Below are 12,681 nucleotides of genomic sequence, written 5' to 3'. Positions count from 1 at the left end.
CAAAGTGCAAGTAGATCAATAGGTACTGCTCCGGCGGGAAGCAGCGTTTCCGTGTGCTGCTCTGGTTCACCAGAAGCGGCTTAGTCATGCTGGCCACATGACCTGGAAGCTGTCTGCGGACAAACGCTGGCTCCCTCGGCCTATAGAGCGAGATGAGCGCCGCAACCCCAGAGTCGGTCACGACTGGACCTAATGGTCAGGGGTCCCTTTACCTTTACCTTTTAGCAGATCTGGAATGAAACGACTCAACAGCAGTTGTTTTAAATTACTGGTACTTTCTTTAGACTCCAAGTGCTCAGAAAAATCTGACAAAATGTTTCTACAATTTCTACATTTATTTAAGTATTTTTATTTATTTACCTGATTTGGGTGGGGCAGCTCCCCCCCCCCCGCCTATGCAGGGCTATGCCCCTGGCTATGTCCTTGTGAACATAAGACATGTTTTTCTTTTCTTTATTTAAATATTAACTATTACCACAAAGCAATTTTTGTACAGTAAGTTCTGTCTATATCAGGGATGGGGAGCCATTTTCAGCCCAATGGCCACATATCCTTCTGTGGGACACGTGTCAGAGGCGGACACTGCCAGAAGCAAAAGTGGGAGGAGCAGCAAATACAGTTTTTACCTTGGTGCAGTTGGCTAATTTGTATGCACACTTACACAGCCCTCTCCCTCCTCCAACCAGACAACCAAGAAGCATTATCATAGCTCAAGGACACATTCCAGCCAGGCAAAAACTCTCGGGGTGTGAAGTAGGGCTTGTGAGAGGTACAACTGGGGAACAGAGTGAAAGGCCTGTGGAAGGCCTGATAGAGATGTGTGTAGGCTTAGGTGATAACTCCCTGGGGCCCTGGGGTGCTCAAGCACCCACAAAATTCCCAGTGAAGGGGCCAGGCACTCACAAATTTTGGTGCCAGGGCCATGCATGCTGCATGGCACTCATGGCTCTGGGCACCCACAGTCACGGAGCCATATGGCCCATTGGTCTCAGGTTCTCTATCCCTGGTTTATATGTTTAAATTGCTTAATGAGACTCATCCTATGTATCCTCACAGGAAGAAAATGTGCAAATGAACATTCATTTATCTAGCACCCATTCATTTTGTTTTTATATACAGTGGTACCTCGGTTTTCGAAAGTAATCCATTTTGGAAAGCCATTCGAGTTCTGAAATGTTCAAAAACCAAAAAGTCAATAGCCGATGGCTAGGCCTCAGGATCTTGCACTCAGCGGAAGCCACGTGGCATGTTCAACTTCTGAGGCATGTTCGAAAACCGAAGCATTTACTTCCGGGTTTACGGCATTCAAAAACCGAAATGTTTGTCGATGGAGATGTTCTAAAACTTAGGTAGCACTGTATATAAAAACAAAATGAATGGGTGCTAGATAAATGAATGTTCATTGTTGGTCCAATTTTTTTTTGAGGGGAAGGCTGGAGAAATACGTGGGGTTTTTTTTTAAAAAAAAGTTTTAAAAACTGCAAACCGTTAAAGAGACATCACATGACCTCTTTATTGGGTGACCATCTTCTGTTGATATAAGAGCATCACTTCAACTGCGGTATTCACTTAGCATGTCAGGAAGCCAGGCACATGTAGAGGATGCATGTTTAATTTATAGAGTGAGAGAGAAAGAGACTGCTAATCAGAGGCAGAGAGATAACAGTATGGCAGTGAGAGGGGGGTGTAAGCTGGAAGGCCTTTGGGGTCTTTTGCCGTCTGTGGAAACTTTGTGTCACCGCCAGTCCGCTTGAATCTCAAGGATGGGAGTAGAAACTAAAAATTGCTTTTGCCATTCAGCTGGCGGCAGGCACTTAAGTTGTGACCGGCAAGTGGTCGCAGTGGGACTTGGGAGTTTACAGACTGGGAATGCTGATGCTTTAGGGTTCAGAGCACCAAGGAACCAAGATAAACAAATTGGCCGGTGAGAGTGACTTGTGTTAGGTCAGCCTAAGGGTCACTAAAAGGTCAAGCCGCCTCAGATCTGGATATTTTGGTTGTCTGTTTACCCACCGGGCAAAGGCAAGAGATGCTGTGAAAAACTCTGATCCTCAGATTCATGGTTGTAGAAGCAGTCTGGTGAGGGGGGAGAAGATAAAATAATCTTGGAGAGATCTTGTTGTCAGCAAGCGCAAAAAGGCCCATAGTCCATTAGAGGCTCTTACAGCATGAACTATGATAGGCAAGTGCCTCTTTTATCACATGCGTGGTGAGAAAGCAGAAGGTTTAGGTACCCACAGCTGAAAGATACTATAACAGGACTTGAAACACACACAAACATTTTGACAAGAAAAGTGCTAAATATGAGCAGAGCAGCAGCATCTACTCATTTGCGGGAGTATCCCAAAATTATGGTTGAAATAAACCAAGCACTTCAAAAGAATAATATCCAAGTGTCATTGTACAGTGGCACCTTGGGTTATATATGCTTCAGGTTACATACATTCAGGTTATGGACTCCGCTAACCCAGAAATAGTACCTCGGGTTAAGAACTTTGCTTCAAGATGAGAACAGAAATTGTGCTCCGGCGGCCCGGCGGCAGCGGGAGGCCCCTTTATCTAAAGTGGTGCTTCAGGTTAAGAACAGTTTCAGGTTAAGAACAGACCTCCGGAACAAATTAAGTACTTAACCCGAGGTATCACTGTAATTTGGAATGGTACAAAGGACTGGCGCAAATGATCCTAATGAAGAGTGGCTACATCTTTTAATGTGCATTTTTGTTCACTTGATAAAGATGACATGCTAAAGTAGGAATGTGATGGTACGTCAACAGAATGTATAAAATATCAAAATGATTAATAGAAGTGATAACTTGTATTATAACTCATATCAGAGGTGCATTTTGGGGTGCGTTACTGGTTTGGTCGCACTGAATGCGAAGCCTTGGGGGTGCCACAACTATGATGCAGAATGGTGCGCAAGAGGTGGGGCGCCACCAAATTTTGGAGTCACACAAGGCACCGCTGACATTTCAGACCCCAAGGTCTGCCACCGCTCATATATGGGATCTTCTGGACATTCCAAGTTCATTTGTCTAGTCAATGCAGGCATAGAAAATATATATTTTTGTTTAATATTTCACACAATATGCTGTCAAAGCATGCAAACAAAACCAGTTGGAACAGCAATAGACAAACAAATTAAAGAAAATAAAATAGAAATTCAGACATGCAAAATGGGGTCCAATCTTTTGGGTCAGAGAAAGTCCTGTTAAGGGTGCTCAGAACAGTAGTTCTTTGAGGGTTGAACTACAGTGTCCAGGATTCTTTGGGGTAAGCCATATGTTTTCGATGTATTGTGTGTATGCAGCATTGGTATACTATCATTCCATAATTTTCTAGCTGAAGTTCCCTGGACGACTCTAGTAAGCCAGTAGAGTTTTTCCTTCTGTGTTCCTCAGAGATTAACTCCTTTACACAAGTCACAGTGCAGGCAGCATAAGGGGTCTTTCCCTTAGAGTAGTTTACAAAGTATCTGCAAACATTTAGATATATAAAGTTACAGCTGTCAGTTTTTTTGTCTCCTTAGTGAAACTTTTCTCTGAAAGTTACTTACCAGAGGACAATGTTGACCAGACAAATAAATTTCACAGAAGTTGAAGCCTCCCTCCCACTTCTTTCCGGCACCATGAAAGGTGTGATACCATTTATTTAGAACAACTTGAATATAATTTCCATTACAGTGGTACCTCAGGTTACATACGCTTCAGGTTACAGACTCCGCTAACCCAGAAATAGTACCTCGGGTTAAGAACTTTGCTTCAGGATGAGAACAGAAATCGTGCCCCGGCGGCGCGGTGGCAGCAGGAGGCCCCATTAGCTAAAGTGGTGCTTCAGGTTAAGAACAGTTTCAAGTTAAGAACGGACCTCCAGAACGAATTAAGAACTTAACCCGAGGTACTACTGTATTTGAAGGCAGAGGTAGGAAAGCCTGGTGGAATCTAGACACATAGAAACAAACACAGTGAAAATGCTTTTTTAAAAAAAAGGTTTTGAAAAAATATTAAATTTGCCATAGCTCACCATCACCATCTAGTGTCACAATTGTATAATGCACTTTACAACACACTTGAAATGCGGGTGGCACTGTGGTCTAAACCACAGAGCCTAGGGCTTTCAGATCAGAAGGTTCGAATCCCCGGAATGGGGTGAGCTCCTGCTGTTCGGTCCCTGCTCCTGCCCACCTAGCAGTTCGAAAGCACCTCACAGTGCAAGTAGATAAAAGGTACCGCTCCGGCGGGAAGGTAAATGCCGTTTCCGTGCGCTGCTCTGGTTCGCCAGAAGCGGCTTAGTCATGCTGGCCACATGACCTGGAAGCTGTCTGCGGACAAACGGCGGATCCCTCGGCCAGTAAAGCGAGATGAGTGCCGCAACCCCAGAGTCATCCATGACTGGACTTAACGGTCAGGGGTACTCTTACCTTTACCTAGCTGAGTCCCCTGACTGGAAGAGTAGCAAGTTTGACTTCTGGTTCCATCCACAACAGAAGCAGTTAATTTTTTTACTTGTGCTGTGGAGAACTAGCTTTTTTGTTGTTGTTGGTTGTGATATCTCTCTCTCCTGACACTGTTGACTGAGAGTTCCTTTTTGTAACACACTTTTCCTCTCACAGAATGATACCTTGTCCCACAAAAACAAAGGAACATGGTGTGCTCCAATAAGCTCTACCTCAGTTTCCAAAAGGTTAGCTGCTATGGCATATGCAGAGGTCAGAAACCATTTACAGTGGTACCTCCGGTTACAGACGCTTCAGGTTACAGACGCTTCAGGTTACAGACGCTTCAGGTTACAGACTCCGCTAACCCAGAAATAGTGCCTCAGGTAAGAACTTTGCTTCAGGATGAGAACTGAAATCGTGCTCTGGTGGCGCGGCAGCAGCAGGAGGTCCCATTAGCTAAAGTGGTACCTCAGGTTAAAAACAGTTTCAGGTTAAGAACAGACCTCCAGAACGAATTAAGTTCTTAACCCGAGGTATCACTGTATTGAGGCATTCACACACCAGCTAGGCTGAAGAGTGTCCCATGAAAGTGGAATGAGGCAGTTTCCTATGTTCCTTTGAAAGCAAGAGAGAGACAAGGGATTGAAAGAGGTCCAAAAGAGTTTTCTAATACTTTTTAAAAAGGAGATAGTTGTAGGACTTCATCTCTGGAGAAGCGTTCTGATATTTATGGATAACATAAAGGGGGGGGGTCCATAAAAAGCTTATACTTCTGCCTAGCATGATTGCGAACAAAAAGGCCAGTAACAATGTTTTGATTTATGGCTATCAGAAACTGTGGCAGGAAGCTGCCTCCACCACAGTAACCCAAAACTCCACCTTATGTCAACAAGCCATTGAAACAGAAGGCTACAAGGCCTTTGCACGGCCTGGTATTGTACACCCTAAGCAACCCACGTGTTACGTAGAAAGGAAAACACTGTGACGGCTCTTTTCCGATGGCAAGCAGATTAGCCAGCCCTCCGCTGTTTTCCCCCTTCACTTCTCTTTCATTTCCACCAATAACAAAAAAAGGTTTTGTTATAACCTTCTGTTCGAGTTTACCTTCTTTTTCTTTCTTTCTTTTTTGCTTCACTGCCGCCTTTCTGAGCTGAGATGTGGGCAGACTTGCTGAATTTTTAATAGTGTGGGTAAGAAAATGTTGACCCTTTTGGAGTTGATGGATGGTTTTATTATTTAAACATAGTTTCTGTCTTCCTTTGTAATTTCAACACTGGGAAATACAATGGAAGGAACTGGCACTAAAAATTAAGTAGGGAATCAAAGTACATTGGTACCTTGGGTTAAGAACTTAATTCGTTCTGGAGGTCTGTTCTTAACCTGAAACTGTTCTTAACCTGAAGCACCACTTTAGCTAATGGGGCCTCCTGCTGCCACCAGTCCACCGGAGTACGATTTCTGTTCTCATCCTGAAGCAAAGTTCTTAACCTGAGGTACTATTTCTGGGTTAGCGAAGTCTGTAACCTGAAGTGTATGTAACCTGAAGCATATGTAACCCGGGGTACCACTGTACTGAATTACAGTAACATGCTGATATGGGCCTTGTTTGGGCCAGTATTATTACTCTGAAACTTTGGTGAGAGAAAACAAGTAGTCTTTCCCCATCTTGCTGCAACTCTTTGGAGGCCGGATCTGCCTTCTCCTCAGCAGCACTCCCCAATGCCACCTCTACAGTGGCCTCTTGGTGAATGGGAGGCACTGCCGTCTCCTCCCACCCTCGTTCCCAATGTATATATTTATTCCTCCCTTGTTCCTAATGTAGATTTTCACTCATCCCTTCTTCGCTGGCAGGGAGGAGATGCCATTTTGTCATTTGCCTCTGGTGCCAAAATGTCTTTGGCCAGCTCTTAATCATGTGCTTCTGATTCAATCAGTAGGCAATATTACAAAACTGAAGTGGAACAGACTCTTTGCTATTGTCACATGAGAAATGTCATAAAACACCCTATCAGTTGCAGAACAAGGTTTTAATTTAAAATGAAGCAAAGACATGATTCCCCCCCCCCCCAAATAATGTTTTGGAAACACTTTTAACACGCTTCCTGTCTTACACTGAGTAGAGCAGAACGTCCTATATTTATAAAGAAATGCTGCGTGACTTGATGCTTGGTTACTGTAAGGTCAAAAACCAAGCCCAGATTTAGGTTTTAATACAAAGCAAGAAATCCCCAAATCCCTGCAATGGGGTGAGCTCCTGTTGCTCGGTCCCAGCTCCTGCCAACCTAGCAGTTCAAAAGCATGTCAAAAAAAGTGAAAATAGATAAATAGGTACCGCTCTGGTGGGAAGGTAAACGGGGTTTCCAAGCACTGCTCTGGTTTTGGTGTTCCATTTGCACCAGAAGCAGCTTAGTCATGCTGGACACATGACCCGAAAAACTGTCTGCAGACAAATGCCGGCTCCCTCGGCCTGTAAGTGAGATGAGTGCTGCAACCCCAGAGATGTCTGCGACTGGACTTAACTGTCAGGGGTCCTTTACCTTTTTAAGAAATATGTGTGTATACATTAGCTAAAATTTATCTCCATTTTAATTACAAGAGTGCTAGGAGCTGTGTTGATCTCTCAAAAGGAAAAACAGAGGCCAAGTCAAACACGGGGGTGCAGTGCCCATGCTGATTGATATCCATGTGTTTATGACTGTATATTATGTGTTGGCTTGTGGAGAAGGTCATTCTAGCAGGTAAATGCTTTGAGTACCAAGTGCCGTAATTTCATGCGTGTGAAGTGTGTCATGCATGTGAAGTGTGTCTACAAGGCCAAATGACAGACCAAATGGTCAATACAGGTATCACTTGGCTTCAGGGTGGCGAGTACCGGCTCCCTACGTTATTGTTGTTCTTGTTGTTTTTAAAAAATCAAACTTTGATGTGGACTGTTGATTTCTTTTGGGAGGAAAACTGCTGAATCAGCTGCTGAAAGCTGCAAAGCAGCTTCAAGGCTACTTGAATATCACTACTTCTCTAGATCTCTGCCAGCCAGGCTTTTATCATACTGGGACAGAGCTTTTGGCTTGCATAAGCCAAGATGGTGTAGCAGTTAGGATGTCAAAGTAAGACAGGTTTGAACCCCCATTTGGCCATGAAGTTCATTCTTTCTCAACCTAACCTTCACTACAGAATTGTTGCGAGAGCAAAATGGAGGCAGAACTCTGTCTAGACTTCTTGGAGGAAAGATAAGGTGCAGATGTAAAAATAAAAATAAAAATCAGAATATCTTTCTTTCAGAATAGAAGTGGGATGAATTGGATCCTTTTGATCATGTTAATTCTGTAATCTTTAATACTCTTGACCAGCAGATATTGGCCACATGGCTGCCGGCATTCCCAATATCTCTTCAGCGTGAGTAAAATATTGACAGGGGAAATGATGGAGAAATGCCAATATTGCCTCCCACTCACCAGTTCGTCCTGTGTATCTATTCTGTCTCTCCCACTGTTTCAGTTGAATATGGGTTCACTGGCTGAAACCACAGAGACATGGAATCTGATGCCATTTACTCTGTATCTTTTCACCTGGCCCAGGTCTAAGAGCTCAATTCTTACTCCATATCTCCAGCTGTAGCATTTTGATATATCACACTACTGTACAAGGTGCTAAGGCTACTATACATGGGGCTATTTTAATGTATCCTATGGTGAGCAGAAGGTAGAAAACACAGTGCCTACTATCCTGACAGGTAGATTGGTCACTGGAAGCATAGCTGGTCAGTGTCTGCCCTGACTTCTGGTGGGCATTCAATGCACTATTTTTTACCTGCAAAGCCTTAAATGGTTTGAATCCATTAAACCTCATACCTGCTTACTTTGTGTTTGTCTGCAGTCTCCATTATATCACCCGATAGGATCACCTTGAGTAGCCAGTTTCTGTGACATGTTAGTGTAGGAGTGCAGAATCTTTGACCTTCAGATGTTACTGAATTACAGTTCCCATCAGCCCTAGCAATCATGGCCGATGACAAGGCATGATGGGACCTGAAGTTCAGCAACACCTGGAGGGTCAAAGGTTCACCACAACTGTGTTAGAGTAGCAAGAGCAAGCAAAGAAACAATCTTGGTGGTTGCTCCCAGCTCACAAACTCTTGTCTTCCTTATGGTATCACCCAGGCACAAGGTAGTGCTTTTGGGTCATGGTAAGGGATAGCTTAGAAATAGATCTTAAAACATGTGGGTCATTTGTGTGTATGTGTATACACACACACACAAAAATTTATATAAAAACTGGTACATTGCTTTTATAAGGCTAGGACAAGTCAAGTCTTCAGCATCTGCTGATAGGTGGTTGGGGTCATAAATCTAAAATGAATAAATAAGAGCCCCAGGCCGCTTCATGTGTTTGCACATAGCTCTTAATTTCAGTCTCTGTGTCCTTGATTCAGTTGCAGAACAAAGGTGCAAGCAGTTCATATAACTTTGAGGTAAATGGCAAGGTTCCCACTGGTTCTAATGGGACGGGATTGCATTCCTCATATTCTAACAAGTAGGCATCTATTATGACTAAAACAGAAGGCTGCAAATTGAGTCACTTTGTGTCTTCTGCAAGGATGTGAGCCAAAATGAGCCAGAAGACCTTGATGCTTGTGACATCATGGATAAGAAAGTGGGGAAAGCAGCAGATGTCTGACCTTGCCTATCTTGTTTCTACTTTTTTGCTGCTGCAGCAGCGAATAACATCTTCCCAAGGTTTCAGCACTAAAAACAAGGAAATGGCAAGAACCACTAATGCACTTAGAAGTAAAAAAATCATTGAGGCAGTTACAGTAGCAGAATTTCTCACCCACCTTCTTATTTAAATTATATTGCAAAATTCCACTGATAGCTTAATAATGTGTAATCAACTCATTAATGTGTACATAATTCATATTTTATATATACTGTTTTTGCTAAATATACATCAGTATTGATACATATTATATACACATCAACACCAGCCAATACACACCCTGGTTGATACAAAAAAATACTGTAAAAACAAACTATGCCATCTGTAAAAAGCCTCAGACGGAACATGTCATAAAACAACATGTAATACCAGCAATGGTTAGAAAGCACCCAAGTGAGTTTACAGCAGGGAAGTTTAAAAATAGCTGGAGGTGAAATGTAGAGAAAGAACAACAGCTATGAAATTATAGGTAATACTTAAAAGAACTTAGTTCAACAGTTACTTTGGATTCAGTTGGTCAACCATTACATACAGAGAATCATTTTAAATCTTACTGCATGGATAGACTATTCTCCTTCTGTTGTTGCTTAGTCGTTTAGTCGTGTCCGACTCTTTGTGACCCCATAGACCAGAGCACGCCAGGCACTTCTGTCTTCCACTGCCTCCCACAGTTTGGTCAAACTCATTCTCCTTCTATCTGGACATATATCTGACATCAGGAATCACAAGACAGAGAAACCAGTAGGAGAACAATTCAGTCTCCCAGGACATTCTATACAAGATCTCAAAGTAGCTGTCTTATTACAAAAGAATTTCAGTAATAGACAGGAAAGAGAAGTTGCTGAATTGCAACTTATTACCAAACTTAAAACCATGGAGACCCCTGGTCTGAATGGAGACATTGGATTATTATCTACATGATAAAGCTATTTTTAGCCACTTCACCCCTTGCTTTTTCCTGTAAGACCAATTGCAGTCGTTAACAGTCGTCAACAGGTTTACCACACCTATCAGGCAATCACCCATTCCCACCACCCTTCTGAGTAATACCCCTCCTCACCCTCTCATTATATACAAGGGTCTGGTGACTTCTGCTTCAGTGTATCTGAAGAAGTGTGCATGCACATGAAAGCTCATACCAATAACTAACTTCATTGGTCTCTAATGTGCTACTGAAAGGATTCCCCCCCCATCTAGGTAGTAAGTTTTTTCATGATCAGCTGGCACTGCATAATTTCCTAACAGAACAAGCAGCAGATTACGATGAATGATTTTGCCTCATCTCCATAGGCAATGCCACCCCCCACCTTGTTGACCAGGTACATGGCCTTGGTATTTATGTTTAAACCCCCACCATCCTTGATCCAAATATTATTTGAGCTGTCTTGCAAGTCCCGTTATTGGGACAGGAAAGGAGGAACAGAAACATTTGACTAAATTAATATTTAGTCCATTGCCAAATCGTTTTGCTTCTCCCTATGCAATGTTCTAAACTTCTGACACTTCCTCTGCGTGTCTCCTTAGCTAAAATTCTCTTCCGTCTTCCGGGTGTCTGTGCCCCACCTTGACTTTCTCTCAGTTGTGCTGTTTTGCCCAGGTTTTCCTTGCGCACTTCTCATAGCCATCTGGCTGGCCATTGTAAGAACAAGATGCTGAAGCAGATGGACCTTTGGCCTGATCCAACCAGGATTTTATTATGTTCCACTCTCCTATAAAAGATACCTGCTATAAAAGATACCTCTGCCGCATTCCCCTTTGCTCCCCCCAACCCCGGAGACATCCATCTCTATATCTCCCTTCAGATCTTTTTTTCAAGCTCACTTTTCCCACAAATTTGTTTAAGGCAGAATATTATTATTATTATTATTATTATTATTATTATTATTATTATTCCCCGTCCATCTGCCTGGGTTTCCCCAGCCACTCTGGGTGGCTTAAAGGTAAAGGGACCCCTGACCATTATGTCCAGTCGTGGCCGACTCTGCGGTTGCGGCACTCATCTCGCTTTATTGGCCGAGAGAGCCGGCATACAGCTTCTGGGTCATGTGGCCAGCATGACTAAGCCGCTTCTGGCGAACCAGAGCAGCGCACGGAAACACCGTTTACCTTCCTGCCAGAGCGGTACCTATTTATCTACTTGCATTTTGAGGTGCTTTCGAACTGCTAGGTTGGCAGGAGCAGGGACTGAGCAACGGGAGCTCACCCTGTTGTGGGGATTTGAACCGCCAACCTTCTGATCAGCAAGTCCTAGGCTCTGTGGTTTAACTCACAGCGCCACCCGTATCCCACTCAGGTTTTTTTTTAATCAGGTTTTTTAAAGGCCTGGTGTTTTCATTATGTTTTTAGATACGCTGGGCAGCTTACAATATAGGGCTGCCTTCAGATGTCTTCTAATAGTTGTGGGGGGAAAACTTTTCCTTGACATCTGAAGGGAGGGCGTTCCACAGGGAGGGCGCCATTACCGAGAAGGCCTTCTGCCTGGTTCCCTGTAACCTTGCTTCTCGCAGTGAGCAGAAGGCGCTCAGAGGAGGGCCTCAGTGTCTGGGCTGAGCAATGGGGGTGGAGCTCCTTCAGGTATGCTGGGCTGAGGCTGTTTATATGCTGTGTCATATTGGCACGAAGCGGATAAAGCATTGCTTAAAATATAATAAGCAAAACAAATGGGAAATTTGACAGACAAATGCCAGCTGAACCACATATGTCTTGTCTTACAGCCCTAACGGCAAGTGGAGCAGGAGCTGTCCCTTGAAAATGGATCACTTGTGTCACTACACATATCTCAGACACTCTCAGCCCACAGAACTAGGATGCAGCAAAGTTGGTTAAGAGCAGACTTTTTTGTTTTGTAAAACCAAGTTAAAGACTCCCTTTGTTCAATTTGAGTGAAGCAGATCATTAACACTATACAGCCTCTGATCTCAGATATACCATAGTGAATGCTCTGCCCCTAACAGTGAAGATACATCACTTATGCTAATTCAATACTTTTTGGGGTATATTAGGAATGGGATAGTAGCTCTGGTGTGGGGCATGCCATGCACCTTCTGGGATACTTTGTCCACCTTTGGTCCCCACTCTGCACTCAGCTCTCACCTGTGGCTCCTGGAATGACTGCTACTGGCTGGCTAATCCAGGTGAGGTTAGCTAATGGGTCTCAAACCCCTGGTGATTTAGAGACTTCCCCTGCACGCGAAGACAAGCTTCGGCGGATTGAATGGGCAAGATCAATAGTGGGTCCAACAGTCAAGAAGGCAGTTTCTGCACGTGCTGTAGAGGAAAGAGAGAGGCGGATGGGTCTCATCAACCTGGGAAAGCAGCCCATGAGACGCAGGTGGCGCTGTTGGGACACGGGTGGTGCTGTGGGTTAAACCACAGAGCCTAGGACTTGCCGATCAGAAGGTCGGCGGTTCGAATCCCCGCGATGGAGTGAGCTCCCGTTGCTCGGTCCCTGCTCCTGCCAACCTAGCAGTTTGAAAGCACCTCAAAGTGCAAGTAGATAAATAGGTACCACTCCGGCGGGAAGGTAA

This window comes from Podarcis raffonei, chromosome 7 (assembly GCF_027172205.1).
Source record: "Podarcis raffonei isolate rPodRaf1 chromosome 7, rPodRaf1.pri, whole genome shotgun sequence".
Classification (NCBI taxonomy): Eukaryota; Metazoa; Chordata; class Lepidosauria; order Squamata; family Lacertidae; genus Podarcis; species Podarcis raffonei.
This window is presented reverse-complemented; position numbering follows the sequence as displayed.